A 15,647-nucleotide genomic window follows, 5' to 3' on the forward strand; every position below is an offset into this window, starting at 1 on the left:
TAATTAAGTCCCATCAAATCACTAATGACAATATTAAGCCTGTATTATGTAACATGTAGAATGGTATCCTAAGACAATGTTAGTCCTGTATTATGTAACATGTAGAATGGTATCCTTAGACAATGTTAGTCCTGTACTATGTAACATGTAGAATGGTATCCTTAGACAATGTTAGGCCGGTACTATGTAACATGTAGAATGGTATCCTTAGACAATGTCAGGCCTGTACAATGGTATCCTTAGACAATGTTAGTCCTGTACTATGTAACATGTAGAATGGTATCCTTAGACAATGTTAGTCCTGTACTATGTAACATGTAGAATGGTATCCTTAGACAATGTTAGTCCTGTACTATGTAACATGTAGAATGGTATCCTTAGACAATGCCAGGCCGGTACTATGTAACATGTAGAATGGTATCCTTAGACAATGTTAGTCCTGTACTATGTAACATGTAGAATGGTATCCTTAGACAATGCCAGGCCTGTACTATGTGACAATTCCAAGTGGTAAATAAGCTTATTTGGACAAGTGGGGTTCCGCAGGACTTAACGTTGGAACATCTAATTGGCGTTGACAGAAGAGCAGTCAGAAACCTGTTAATCTCTCCTAAATGAAGGTTAATTTTGGGGAAGCAGAGTTCATCCCAAAACGTGAAGGGAGTCCGGTTTGAACCCTGCGCTAATAGAGCTGCTGAATGAGACTCTCAGCCCTCAGAAGACCTGCAGGAATAGGAGAGTTTGGCGCCAGCAGTCATGGTGACGCAGGGCAACAGTCTGATAAGGTGGTACGTCTCCCTGCCGTTTTATTCATTTGCTTCTGTTTTTCAGCTATACCACAACTGAAACATTCAATTGAATGGTATAATTTCTGACATGGTACACTCTTAGAAAAATAGTAGAAGGTAGAACCCATTTGGATCCAAGTAGAACCCATTTGGTTCCAAGTTGAACCCTTTTGGTTCCAAATAGAACCCTTTTGGTTCCAAGTAGAACCCTTTTGGTTCCAAGTAGAACTGTTGTGGTTCAAAGTAGCACCCTTTAGGTTCCAAGTAGAACACGTTTAGGGTTTGTATAGGACTGTGATAGAGCAAACCCCACCATGGGGCTGGTAGAGGGCTGTGATAGAGCCAACCCCACCATGGGGCTGGTATAGGGCTGTGATAGAGCCAACCCCACCATGGGGCTGGTAGAGGGCTGTGATAGAGCCAACCCCACCATGGGGCTGGTAGAGGACTGTGATAGAGCCAACCCCACCATGGGGCTGGTAGAGGGCTGTGATAGAGCCAACCCCACTATAGTGCTGGTAGAGGACTGTGATAGAGCCAACCCCATCATGGGGCTGGTAGAGGACTGTGATAGAGCCAACCCCACCATGGGGCTGGTAGAGGGCTGTGATAGAGCCAACCCCATCATGGGGCTGGTAGAGGACTGTGATAGAGCCAACCCCACCACAGTGCTGGTAGAGGACTGTGATAGAGCCAACCCCATCATGGGGCTGGTAGAGGACTGTGATAGAGCCAAACCCATCATGGGGCTGGTAGAGGACTGTGATAGAGCCAACCCCACCATGGGGCTGGTAGAGGGCTGTGATAGAGCCAACCCCATCATGGGGCTGGTAGAGGGCTGTGATAGAGCCAACCCCACTATAGTGCTGGTAGAGGACTGTGATAGAGCCAACCCCATCATGGGGCTGGTAGAGGGCTGTGATAGAGCCAACCCCACCATGGGGCTGGTAGAGGACTGTGATAGAGCCAACCCCACCATGGGGCTGGTAGAGGGCTGTGATAGAGCCAACCCCATCATGGGGCTGGTAGAGGGCTGTGATAGAGCCAACCCCACTATAGTGCTGGTAGAGGACTGTGATAGAGCCAACCCCATCATGGGGCTGGTAGAGGGCTGTGATAGAGCCAACCCCACCATGGGGCTGGTAGAGGACTGTGATAGAGCCAACCCCACCATGGGGCTGGTAGAGGGCTGTGATAGAGCCAACCCCATCATGGGGCTGGTAGAGGGCTGTGATAGAGCCAACCCCACTATAGTGCTGGTAGAGGACTGTGATAGAGCCAACCCCATCATGGGGCTGGTAGAGGGCTGTGATAGAGCCAACCCCACCATGGGGCTGGTAGAGGACTGTGATAGAGCCAACCCCACCATGGGGCTGGTATAGGGCTGTGATAGAGCCAACCCCACCATGGGGCTGGTATAGGGCTGTGATAGAGCCAACCCCACCATGGTGCTGGTAGAGGGCTGTGATAGAGCCAACCCCACCATGGGGCTGGTAGAGGACTGTGATAGAGCCAACCCCACCATGGGGCTGGTAGAGGGCTGTGATAGAGCCAACCCCACCATGGGGCTGGTAGAGGGCTGTGATAGAGCCAACCCCACCATGGTGCTGGTAGAGGGCTGTGATAGAGCCAACCCCACCATGGGGCTGGTAGAGGGCTGTGATAGAGCCAACCCCACCATGGGGCTGGTAGAGGACTGTGATAGAGCCAACCCCACCATGGGGCTGGTAGAGGGCTGTGATAGAGCCAACCCCATCATGGGGCTGGTAGAGGGCTGTGATAGAGCCAACCCCACCATGGGGCTGGTATAGGGCTGTGATAGAGCCAACCCCACCATGGGGCTGGTAGAGGACTGTGATAGAGCCAACCCCACCATGGGGCTGGTAGAGGGCTGTGATAGAGCCAACCCCATCATGGGGCTGGTAGAGGACTGTGATAGAGCCAACCCCACCATGGGGCTGGTAGAGGGCTGTGATAGAGCCAACCCCATCATGGGGCTGGTAGAGGACTGTGATAGAGCCAACCCCACCATGGGGCTGGTAGAGGACTGTGATAGAGCCAACTCCACCATGGTGCTGGTAGAGGACTGTGATAGAGCCAACCCCACCATGGGGCTGGTAGAGGGCTGTGATAGAGCCAACCCCACCATGGGGCTGGTAGAGGGCTGTGATAGAGCCAACCCCACCATGGGGCTGGTAGAGGGCTGTGATAGAGCCAACCCCATCATGGGGCTGGTAGAGGGCTGTGATAGAGCCAACCCCACCATGGGGCTGGTAGAGGGCTGTGATGGGGCTGGTATAGGGCTGTGACTGGGCTGGATAGGACTGTGATGATGCTGGTATAGGGCTGTGCTGTGATGGGGCTGGTATAGGGCTGTGATGGGGCTTGTATAGGGCTGTAATGGGGCTGGTATAAGGCTGTGATGGGGCTGGTATAGGGCTGGTATAGGGCTGTGATGGGGCTGGTATAGGGCTGTGATGGGGCTGGTATAGGGCTGTGATGGGGCTGGTATAAGGCTGTGATGGGGCTGGTATCGGGCTGGTATAGGGCTGTGATAGGGCTGGTATAGGGCTGTGATGGGGCTGGTATAGGGCTGTGATAGGGCTGGTATAGGGCTGTGATGGGGCTGGTATAGGGCTGGTATAGGGCTGTGATAGGGCTGGTATAGGGCTGTGATGGGGCTGGTATAGGGCTGTGATAGGGCTGGTATGGGGCTGTAATGGGGCTGGTATAAGGCTGTGATGGGGCTGTTATTGGGCTGTGATCGGGCTGGTATAATGCTGTGATGTGGCTGGTATAGGGATGTGATGGGGCTGGTATAAGGCTGTGATGGGGCTGGTATAAGGCTGTGATGGGGCTGGTATAAGGCTGTGATGGGGCTGGTATAAGGCTGTGATGGGGCTGGTATAAGGCTGTGATGGGGCTGGTATAAGGCTGTGATGGGGCTGGTATAAGGCTGTGATGGGGCTGGTATAAGGCTGTGATGGGGCTGGTATAAGGCTGTGATGGGGCTGGTATAAGGCTATGATGTGGCTGGTTGTCACAAGTAGTCAGAGTGTGTTTGATGGTTCATAACTCCATGTTGGATTGAGATACGAGGATAAAAAGGGGTCCCGTTTCAACCCAAGACCTTGGTTTTTGTCCTGATGTTGAACAGATATATAAGATATATTGGCGCAGTGAAACACATGATAGTAAACAGTGACAAGCAGCCCCGGGCTCCCCTACCGTCTCCTCATTGAGATCCTCCGTAAGATGCTGCAGCCGCTAGTTAGGAACTCTTCATGGTTGGAAATAGAACTGGGATTTGACCTCGACTTTCTTCAAGACACCACAGCTGTTAATAATACTCCTGTGGAAAGGGGGATCTCCTGTGGAGAGAGAGAGAGAGAGACAGAGACCTGAACCCTAATGGGGTGAACTTTGACATTAGAAATTGCACATTGACAGTGACATTGACACCCGGACCCCTTTACCTTCTGCTTTGTGTAATAAAACATAACACGTCAGACTTGCATCATCACTGAACCGTTGGACTGTGCAACGCAGAGATAATGTCCGCAGGAAGATATCAGAGGACAGCTTGCATCATCACTGAACCGTTGGACTGTGCAACGCAGAGATAATGTCCGCAGGAAGATATCAGAGGACAGCTTGCGTCATCACTGAACCGTTGGACTGTGCAACGCAGAGATAATGTCCGCAGGAAGATATCTGAGGACAGCTTGCGTCATCACTGAACCGTTGGACTGTGCAACGCAGAGATAATGTCCGCAGGAAGATATCAGAGGACAGCTTGCATCATCACTGAACCGTTGGACTGTGCAACGCAGAGATAATGTCCGCAGGAAGATATCTGAGGACAGCTTGCATCATCACTGAACCGTTGGACTGTGCAACGCAGAGATAATGTCCGCAGGAAGATATCAGAGGACAGCTTGTGTCATCACTGAACCGTTGGACTGTGCAACGCAGAGATAATGTCCGCAGGAAGATATCAGAGGACAGCTTGCATCATCACTGAACCGTTGGACTGTGCAACGCAGAGATAATGTCCGCAGGAAGATATCAGAGGACAGCTTGCGTCATCACTGAACCGTTGGACTGTGCAACGCAGAGATAATGTCCGCAGGAAGATATCAGAGGACAGCTTGCGTCATTAGACTTAACACTGTGATGTCGGCAAGGTGTGAATGAGGTAATTAGGTGATTGTTAAAAGGATCAGGAAGGATCAGGGAGTTAAGGAGTCAGTCCAGGGTAAATAGCTGAGATACAGAAATCCAGCTGACTACTAGGAAGACCTGGCAACACCCTACAAAGGTCCCAGATCACCACGATACCTGGAGGACACGGCATAAGATAAAGGAAGCATTAGAACCAAATCAAAACTGTATTTGTCACGTGCGCCGAATACAACTCGTGTAGACCTTACCGTGAAATGCTGACTTACAAGCCCTTAACCAACAGGGCAGTTCAAGAAGAAGAAAATATGTACCAAGTAGACTAAAATAAAAAGTTATTATAAAAAGTAACACAATAAGAATAACGAGGCTATATACAGGGGTCACCGGTACCGAGTCAGTGTGCAGGGTATATACAGGGGGCACCGGTACCGAGTCAGTGTGCAGGGTATATACAGGGGGCACCGGTACCGAGTCAGTGTGCAGGGTATATACAGGGGGCACCGGTACCGAGTCAGTGTGCAGGGTATATACAGGGGGCACCGGTACCGAGTCAGTGTGCAGGCTATATACAGGGGGCACCGGTACCGAGTCAGTGTGCAGGGTATATACAGGGAGCACCGGTACCGAGTCAGTGTGCAGGGTATATACAGGGGGCACCGGTACCGAGTCAGTGTGCAGGGTATATACAGGGGGCACCGGTACCGAGTCAGTGTGCAGGGTATATACAGGGGGCACCGGTACCGAGTCAGTGTGCAGGGTATATACAGGGGGCACCGGTACCGAGTCAGTGTGCAGGGTATATACAGGGGGCACCGGTACCGAGTCAGTGTGCAGGGTATATACAGGGGGCACCGGTACCGAGTCAGTGTGCAGGGTATATACAGGGGGCACCGGTACCGAGTCAGTGTGCAGGGTATATACAGGGGGCACCGGTACCGAGTCAGTGTGCAGGCTATATACAGGGGGCACCGGTACCGAGTCAGTGTGCAGGGTATATACAGGGGGCACCGGTACCGAGTCAGTGTGCAGGCTATATACAGGGGGCACCGGTACCGAGTCAATGTGCAGGGTATATACAGGGGGCACCGGTACCGAGTCAGTGTGCAGGGTATATACAGGGGGCACCGGTACCGAGTCAGTGTGCAGGGTATATACAGGGGGCACCGGTACCGAGTCAGTGTGCAGGGTATATACAGGGAGCACCGGTACCGAGTCAGTGTGCAGGGTATATACAGGGGGCACCGGTACCGAGTCAGTGTGCAGGGTATATACAGGGGGCACCGGTACCGAGTCAGTGTGCGGAGGTACAGGCTAGTTGAGGTAATCTGTACATGTAGGTGGGGGCGAAGTGACTATGCATAGGTAACAAACAAACAGTGAGTAGCAGCAGTGAACAAGGGGAGGGGGGGTCAATGTAAATTGTCCGGTGGAGATATTTATGAATTGTTCAGCAGTCTAATGGCTTCGGGATAGAAGTTGTTGAGGAGCCTTTTGGTCCTAGACTTGGCGCTCCGGTACCGCTTGCCGTGCGGTAGCAGAGAAAACAGTCTATAACTTGGGTGACTAGAGTCTCTGACAATTTTATGGGCTTTCCTCTGACAATGCCTATTATATAGGTCCTGGATGGCAGGAAGCTTGGCCCCAGTCATGTACTGGGCCGTTCGCACTACCCTCTGCAGCGCCGTGCGGTCAGATGCCGAGCAGCTGCCATACCAGGCGGTGATGCAACCAGTCAGGATGCTCTCGATGGAGCAGCTGAAGAACCGTTTGAGGATCTGGAGGCCCATACCAAATCTTTTCAGTCTCCTGAGGGGGAAAATGTTTTGTCGTGCCCTCTTCACGACTGTCTTGGTATGTTTGGACCATGATAGTTTGTTGGTGACGTGGACACCAAGGAACTTGAAACTCTCGACCCGCTCCACTACAGCCCCGTCGATGTTAATAGGTGCCTGTTTGGCGCGCCTTTTCCTGTAGTCCACGATGAGCTCCTTTGTCTTGCTCACATTGAGGGAGAGGTTGTTGTCCTGGCACCACACTGCCAGTTCTCTGACCTCCTCTCTATAGGCCGTCTCATTGTTGTCGGTGATCACAACCACTGTTGTGTCGTCAACAAACTTAATGATGGTGTTGGAGTCGTGTTTGGCCACGCAGTCATGGGTGAACAGGGAATACAGGAGGGGACTAAGTACACACACCTGAGGGGCCCCAGTGTTCAGGATCAGCGTGGCAGACATATTGTTGCCTACTCTTACCACCTGGATTCAGTCCAGGATCCAGTTTCAGAGGGAGGTGTTTAGTCCCAGAGTCCTCAACTTAGTGATGAGCTTCGTGGGCACTATGGTGTTGAACGCTGAGCTGTAGTCAATGAACAGCATTCTCACGTAGGTGTTCCTTTTGTCCAGATGGGAAAGAGCAGTGTGGAGTGCGATTGAGATTGCGTCATCTGTGAATCTGTTGGGGTGGTATGCAAATTGGAGTGGGTCTAGGGTTTCTGGGAGGAGGCTGTTGATGTGAGCCATGACCAGCCTTTCAAAGCACTTCATGGCTACAGACGTGAGTGCTATGGGTCTGTAGTCATTTAGGCAGGTTACCTTGGCGTTCTTGGGCGCAGGGACTATGGTGGTCTGCTTGAAACATGTAGGTATTACAGACTCTTTCAGGGAGAGGTTGAACATGTCAGTGAAGACTCTTGACAGTTGGTCAGCACTTGCTTTGGGTACACGTCCTGGTAATCCGTCTGGCCCATCGGCTTTGTAAATGTTAACCTGTTTAAAGGTTTTGCTCACATCGGCTAGAAGACACAGCATTAGATATAGGAAGCATTAGAAGACACAGCATTAGATAAAGGAAGCATTAGAAGACACAGCATTAGATAAAGGAAGCATTAGAAGACACAGAATTAGATAAAGGAAGCATTAGAAGACACAGCATTAGATAAAGGAAGCATTAGAAGACACAGCATTAGATAAAGGAAGCATTAGAAGACAGAGCATTAGATAAAGGAAGCATTAGAAGACACAGCATTAGATAAAGGAAGCATTAGAATACACAGCATTAGATAAAGGAAGCATTAGAAGACACAGCATTAGATAAAGGGAGCATTAGAAGACACAGCATTAGATAAAGGAAGCATTAGAAGACACAGCATTAGATAAAGGAAGCATTAGAAGACACAGCATTAGATAAAGGAAGCATTAGAAGACACAGCATTAGATAAAGGAAGCATTAGAAAACACAGCATTAGATAAAGGAAGCATTAGAAGACACAGCATTAGATAAAGGAAGCATTAGAAGACAGAGCATTAGATAAAGGAAGCATTAGAAGACACATCATTAGATAAAGGAAGCATTAGAATACACAGCATTAGATAAAGGAAGCATTAGAAGACACAGCATTAGATAAAGGGAGCATTAGAAGACACAGCATTAGATAAAGGAAGCATTAGAAGACACAGCATTAGATAAAGGAAGCATTAGAAGACACAGCATTAGATAAAGGAAGCATTAGAAGACACAGCATTAGATAAAGGAAGCATTAGAAGACACAGCATTAGATAAAGGAAGCATTAGAAGACACAGCATTAGATAAAGGAAGCATTAGAAGACACATCATTAAATATAGGAAGCATTAGAAGACACATCATTAAATAAAGGAAGCATTAGAAGACACATCATTAGATAAAGGAAGCATTAGAAGACACAGCATTAGATAAAGGAAGCATTAGAAGACACAGCATTAGTTAAAGGAAGCATTAGAAGACACATCATTAGATAAAGGAAGCATTAGAAGACACAGCATTAGATAAAGGAAGCATTAGAAGACACATCATTAGATAAAGGAAGCATTAGAAGACACACCATTAGATAAAGGAAGCATTAGAAGAAACAGCATTAGATAAAGGAAGCATTAGAAAACACATCATTAGATAAAGGAAGTATGAGATGCCATCATTATAATTCTAATATGGGGGGAAGGAAGGAAAAGTTGGTTCTGTCTCATTGCCATGAAAGCTGAGAATCAGTAATCCCCTGTAGCCATAATCAAATCCCTGCACGTTGAACCTCACTCCTCTTTGTCTTGTGAAATATGCTTACAGTAAATGTTAGGGTATTTTCCTTTGCAGGTCCTAAATATGACTGACGCTTTGGTTACATAGAGTTTCAGAGTGACCTGGTCGAGGACATTTTGAGGTGAAAGTTTAAAATGGAATCATTGTGTTAATGTTATTCAGTTTTTTTTGATTGAAGTCGCCCCAGTGTTTAGGATGGAGAAGAGGAGAGGACTCTCAGCAGTAGCTCCAGTGTTTAGGATGGAGAAGAGGAGAGGACTCTCAGCAGTAGTGTTTAGGATGGAGAAGAGGAGAGGACTCTCAGTAGTAGCTCCAGTGTTTAGGATGGAGAAGAGGAGAGGACTCTCAGTAGTAGCTCCAGTGTTTAGGATGGAGAAGAGGAGAGGACTCTCAGCAGTAGCTCCAGTGTTTAGGATGGAGAAGAGGACTCTCAACAGTAGCTCCAGTGTTTAGGATGGAGAAGAGGACTCTCAACAGTAGCTCCAGTGTTTAGGATGGAAAAGAGGAGAGGACTCTCAGGAGTAGCTCCAGTGTTTAGGATGGAGGAGAGGACTCTCAGTAGTAGCTCCAGTGTTTAGGATGGAGAAGAGGAGAGGACTCTCAGCAGTCGCCCCAGTGTTTAGGATGGAGAAGAGGAGAGGACTCTCAACAGTAGCTCCAGTGTTTAGGATGGAGAAGAGGAGAGGACTCTCAGTAGTAGCTCCAGTGTTTAGGATGGAGAAGAGGAGAGGACTCTCAGTAGTAGCTCCAGTGTTTAGGATGGAGAAGAGGAGAGGACTCTCAGCAGTAGCTCCAGTGTTTAGGATGGAGAAGAGGAGAGGACTCTCAACAGTAGCTCCAGTGTTTAGGATGGAGAAGAGGAGAGGACTCTCAGCAGTAGCTCCAGTGTTTAGGATGGAGAAGAGAAGAGGACTCTCAACAGTAGCTCCAGTGTTTAGGATGGAGGAGAGGACTCTCAGGAGTAGCTCCAGTGTTTAGGATGGAGGAGAGGACTCTCAACAGTAGCTCCAGTGTTTAGGATGGAGAAGAGGACTCTCAACAGTAGCTCCAGTGTTTAGGATGGAAAAGAGGAGAGGACTCTCAGGAGTATCTCCAGTGTTTAGGATGGAGGAGAGGACTCTCAGTAGTAGCTCCAGTGTTTAGGATGGAGAAGAGGAGAGGACTCTCAGCAGTAGCTCCAGTGTTTAGGATGGAGAAGAGGAGAGGACTCTCAACAGTAGCTCCAGTGTTTAGGATGGAGAAGAGGAGAGGACTCTCAGGAGTATCTCCAGTGTTTAGGATGGAGGAGAGGACTCTCAGTAGTAGCTCCAGTGTTTAGGATGGAGAAGAGGAGAGGACTCTCAACAGTAGCTCCAGTGTTTAGGATGGAGAAGAGGAGAGGACTCTCAGGAGTATCTCCAGTGTTTAGGATGGAGGAGAGGACTCTCAGTAGTAGCTCCAGTGTTTAGGATGGAGAAGAGGAGAGGACTCTCAACAGTAGCTCCAGTGTTTAGGATGGAGAAGAGGACTCTCAACAGTAGCTCCAGTGTTTAGGATGGAGAAGAGGAGAGGACTCTCAACAGTAGCTCCAGTGTTTAGGATGGAGAAGAGGAGAGGACTCTCAGCAGTAGCTCCAGTGTTTAGGATGGAGAAGAGGAGAGGACTCTCAGTAGTAGCTCCAGTGTTTAGGATGGAGAAGAGGAGAGGACTCTCAGCAGTAGCTCCAGTGTTTAGGATGGAGAAGAGGAGAGGACTCTCAGCAGTAGCTCCAGTGTTTAGGATGGAGAAGAGGAGAGGACTCTCAACAGTAGCTCCAGTGTTTAGGATGGAGAAGAGGAGAGGACTCTCAGCAGTAGCTCCAGTGTTTAGGATGGAGAAGAGGAGAGGACTCTCAGCAGTAGCTCCAGTGTTTAGGATGGAGAAGAGGACTCTCAACAGTAGCTCCAGTGTTTAGGATGGAGGAGAGGAGAGGACTCTTAACATGTCACTATGTAACGTAGCCAACGTAGTGTAAATGTCAGGTCAACAGTTCAATAAAATAGGACGCTTAAGTAGAAGTATACAGTGGTTTAGCTGACCGTGAGTATCCATTCTTAAAATAAAATGTTTTAACCTTTATTTAACTAGGCATTAGAAACCTTTTAGAATGCCAAGTGATTCAGCTACTTGACTTTCTGACCTTGACGGTTCGTTAAAGCTGACCCTCTTTAAGAGCAAAAGTCCATGTAGAAAAACGTCAGATTGACCAGACAAGCACTGAGGTCCTCTAATCACTGCAGTTGAGTTCAACGCCCGTTGACCTACTGGAGGGCAAAAGTCCATTATGAAGAACTCCCACAAACCACCCCACCCCTCCCTCCACCCACCACACCGCCCCACAACACCACCCCACCCCTCCCTCCAGCCCTTCACCCACCACACCGCCCCACAACACCACCCCACCCACCCATCCACCCACCACACCGCCCCACAACACCGCCCCACCCCTCCCTCCCTCCCTCCACCCTCCCTCCCCTCCTCCCCTCCCCTCTACCCCTCCCTCCCCTCCACCCCCCCCTCCACCCCTCCCCCCTCCCCCCACCCTCCACCCCACCCTTCCCTCCACCCTTCCTCCACCCCTCTCCCCCACCCTCCACCCCTCCCCCCCCCTCCCTTCCTCCACCCCTCCACCCCTCCCTCATCAACCATCTCGTATTAGCACCAAACTGTCCCGTAGGTCCTGACGTCATGTTTCTTCTCTCCCTCTATTTCCAGGGGTTAACTCCGCCTCTTACACCCTGCAGCTTTACCCACAAAGCCCTTTACTACTCCGCTGACTCCATCTCTTCCGTCTCCGCCACATTAAAACGACATCATCAATAATGGACGTTATCAATCACCGGCCGTTGACCGGCCAACCTTACTCCCCCAAACGGATGAGTCCCGGGCTTTGTGTTGTGTAGCGCTACGCTGATGCAGTGATGCAGTGATGCAGGGTCAGGCTTGGACAGGTTACCAGATAACTCATGGGAAGGAATCAGGCCTACGTCCCAAATGGCTCCCTATTCCCTACGTAGTGCACTACTTTTGACCATAGGGCCCATAGAGAATAGGGTGCCTTTTTGGGACTCAGTTCCTTCCTCTTATCATCACTATGCCTCTGAGCTGTGGTTATATTTCATATTTTTATATTTCACATAATAACCAAATCCCCCTCCCACTGCCCTTCATGCTTCCTAGCCCTACCTGACAGAACTGAACAAGGGCAATATAGCTTCCCCTCTTGTAACGATTTTCTTCTTCTTCCGATGAGGAATATGAAGGATCGGACCAAAATGCAGCGTGGTATGTGTCTGTGTTAAATTTATTAACTGAACACGGGAAAAAGACAAAAAATAACAAAGTGAATGACAATGAAAATCGAAACAGTCCTGAATGGTGAAACAAACACAAAAACAGGAAACAACTACCCACAAACACCAGGTGGGAAAAGGCTACCTAAGTATGGTTCTCAATCAGAGACAACGATAGACAGCTGCCTCTGATTGGGAACCATACCAGGCCAAACACATAGAAATGGAAAACATAGAAAAACAACATAGAATGCCCAACCCAACTCACGCCCTGACCAAACCAAAATAAAGACATAAAAAAGGACCTAAGGTCAGAACGTGGCACCTCTGCCCAAGTATAGACTGGTGGCGCTGCCATACACATAATGAGCTGTATTTACCACACCATACAATTAGACACGCGCAGACATGTTTTTTACACTACAGTATCTCTCTTTTAAAATGTGTAACAACCAGTTTAGAAAGGTGCATAGAGTTGAATAGAGTTGAACAGAACATTCAGATTCAGATTCCATAGATTAACACGAGGGCATTTTGTATTGCACAGAACAGAGCATAACAGAGGAATCCCTCATCATCACTGTAACTCAGACAATATGAAGTAGAAGCCAGACACAGAGACTTCCTCTAAACTAGTAAATGGCTCAGCAAGTAGAAGTAGAAGCCAGACACAGAGACTTCCTCTAAACTAGTAAATGGCTCAGCAAGTAGAAGTAGAAGCCAGACACAGAGACTTCCTCTAAACTAGTAAATGGCTCAGCAAGTAGAAGTAGAAGCCAGACACAGAGACTTCCTCTAAACTAGTAAATGGCTCAGCAAGTAGAAGTAGAAGCCAGACACAGAGACTTCCTCTAAACTAGTAAATGGCTCAGCAAGTAGAAGTAGAAGCCAGACACAGAGACTTCCTCTAAACTAGTAAATGGCTCAGCAAGTAGAAGTAGAGCCAGACACAGAGACTTCCTCTAAACTAGTAAATGGCTCAGCAAGTAGAAGTAGAGCCAGAGACACAGAGACTTCCTCTAAACTAGTAAATGGCTCAGCAAGTAGAAGTAGAAGCCAGACACAGAGACTTCCTCTAAACTAGTAAATGGCTCAGCAAGTAGAAGTAGAGCCAGAGACACAGAGACTTCCTCTAAACTAGTAAATGGCTCAGCAAGTAGAAGTAGAAGCCAGACACAGAGACTTCCTCTAAACTAGTAAATGGCTCAGCAAGTAGAAGTAGAAGCCAGACACAGAGACTTCCTCTAAACTAGTAAATGGCTCAGCAAGTAGAAGTAGAAGCCAGACACAGACTTCCTCTAAACTAGTAAATGGCTCAGCAAGTAGAAGTAGAAGCCAGACACAGAGACTTCCTCTAAACTAGTAAATGGCTCAGCAAGTAGAAGTAGAAGCCAGACACAGAGACTTCCTCTAAACTAGTAAATGGCTCAGCAAGTAGAAGTAGAAGCCAGACACAGACTTCCTCTAAACTAGTAAATGGCTCAGCAAGTAGAAGTAGAAGCCAGACACAGAGACTTCCTCTAAACTAGTAAATGGCTCAGCAAGTAGAAGTAGAAGCCAGACACAGAGACTTCCTCTAAACTAGTAAATGGCTCAGCAAGTAGAAGTAGAGCCAGACACAGAGACTTCCTCTAAACTAGTAAATGGCTCAGCAAGTAGAAGTAGAAGCCAGACACAGAGACTTCCTCTAAACTAGTAAATGGCTCAGCAAGTAGAAGTAGAGCCAGACACAGAGACTTCCTCTAACTAGTAAATGGCTCAGCAAGTAGAAGTAGAGCCAGACACAGAGACTTCCTCTAAACTAGTAAATGGCTCAGCAAGTAGAAGTAGAGCCAGACACAGAGACTTCCTCTAAACTAGTAAATGGCTCAGCAAGTAGAAGTAGAAGCCAGACACAGAGACTTCCTCTAAACTAGTAAATGGCTCAGCAAGTAGAAGTAGAGCCAGACACAGAGACTTCCTCTAAACTAGTAAATGGCTCAGCAAGTAGAAGTAGAAGCCAGACACAGAGACTTCCTCTAAACTAGTAAATGGCTCAGCAAGTAGAAGTAGAAGCCAGACACAGAGACTTCCTCTAAACTAGTAAATGGCTCAGCAAGTAGAAGTAGAGCCAGAGACACAGAGACTTCCTCTAAACTAGTAAATGGCTCAGCAAGTAGAAGTAGAAGCCAGAGACACAGAGACTTCCTCTAAACTAGTAAATGGCTCAGCAAGTAGAAGTAGAAGCCAGACATAGAGACTTCCTCTAACTAGTAAATGGCTCAGCAAGTAGAAGTAGAGCCAGACACAGAGACTTCCTCTAAACTAGTAAATGGCTCAGCAAGTAGAAGTAGAGCCACACACTGATTGAAACTAATACACAGAACCATGGGGAGTGAAACGTGGCGTGACAAATGTGACGGATCAATATTTGGACACACATTCATTTATTGAGAGAGAGAGAGAGAGTTATTTAGCCACAGAGCGTACAGGATAAATAATATGTCTGTATTAATCTAACTCAGAAAGGTGAGGGAGAATACAGATGAAATAACTCATATTGACGTGACAGTTAATTTCAGGGGGATGGAGTTAGCTAGCTCCTTCAATCCTCATCCCAACTCACCCTACCTACCTACCCCAGCCGGGCCCAGCCACCAGCCACCCACCTCACTGGCATGGAGAAGATTGCTTTCTGAACACAACATGTCACCCGTCAGCCCCACACTCCCTCCCTCTGTCCCTCCCTCCGTCCCTCAACTGAAAAGAAACAACAACAAGAAAGAAAATAAAAGAATCAAGATTAAAGTTCACTCTTTTTCCCCTCCTTGTGTATTGATCTCTCCATCCATCACACACATCCCTCCATCTTTCTGGGGTGTTGGGTATTGATTACTACTAATGTGTTGTGCCTGTCGGTCAGCCTACAGGGAGAGATGGAAGGCTATAGCTGGGCTTGGTAACAGTTCTTTACCATGGAAGGTTATATCTGGGCTTGGTAACAGTCTCAGACCAGTTCTTTACCATGGTAGGTTATATCTGGGCTTGGTAACAGTCTCAGACCAGTTCTTTACCATGGAAGGTTATATCTGGGCTTGGTAACAGTTTCAGACCAGTTCTTTACCATGGAAGGTTATATCTGGGCTTGGTAACAGTTTCAGAACAGTTCTTTACCATGGAAGGTTATATCTGGGCTTGGTAACAGTCTCAGACCAGTTCTTTACCATGTAAGGTTATATCTGGGCGGGGTGACAGTTTCAGAACAGTTCTTTACCATGGAAGGTTATATCTGGGCTGGGTGACAGTTTCAGAAC

This window comes from Salvelinus alpinus, chromosome 11 (genome assembly GCF_045679555.1).
Source record: "Salvelinus alpinus chromosome 11, SLU_Salpinus.1, whole genome shotgun sequence".
NCBI lineage: Eukaryota > Metazoa > Chordata > Actinopteri > Salmoniformes > Salmonidae > Salvelinus > Salvelinus alpinus.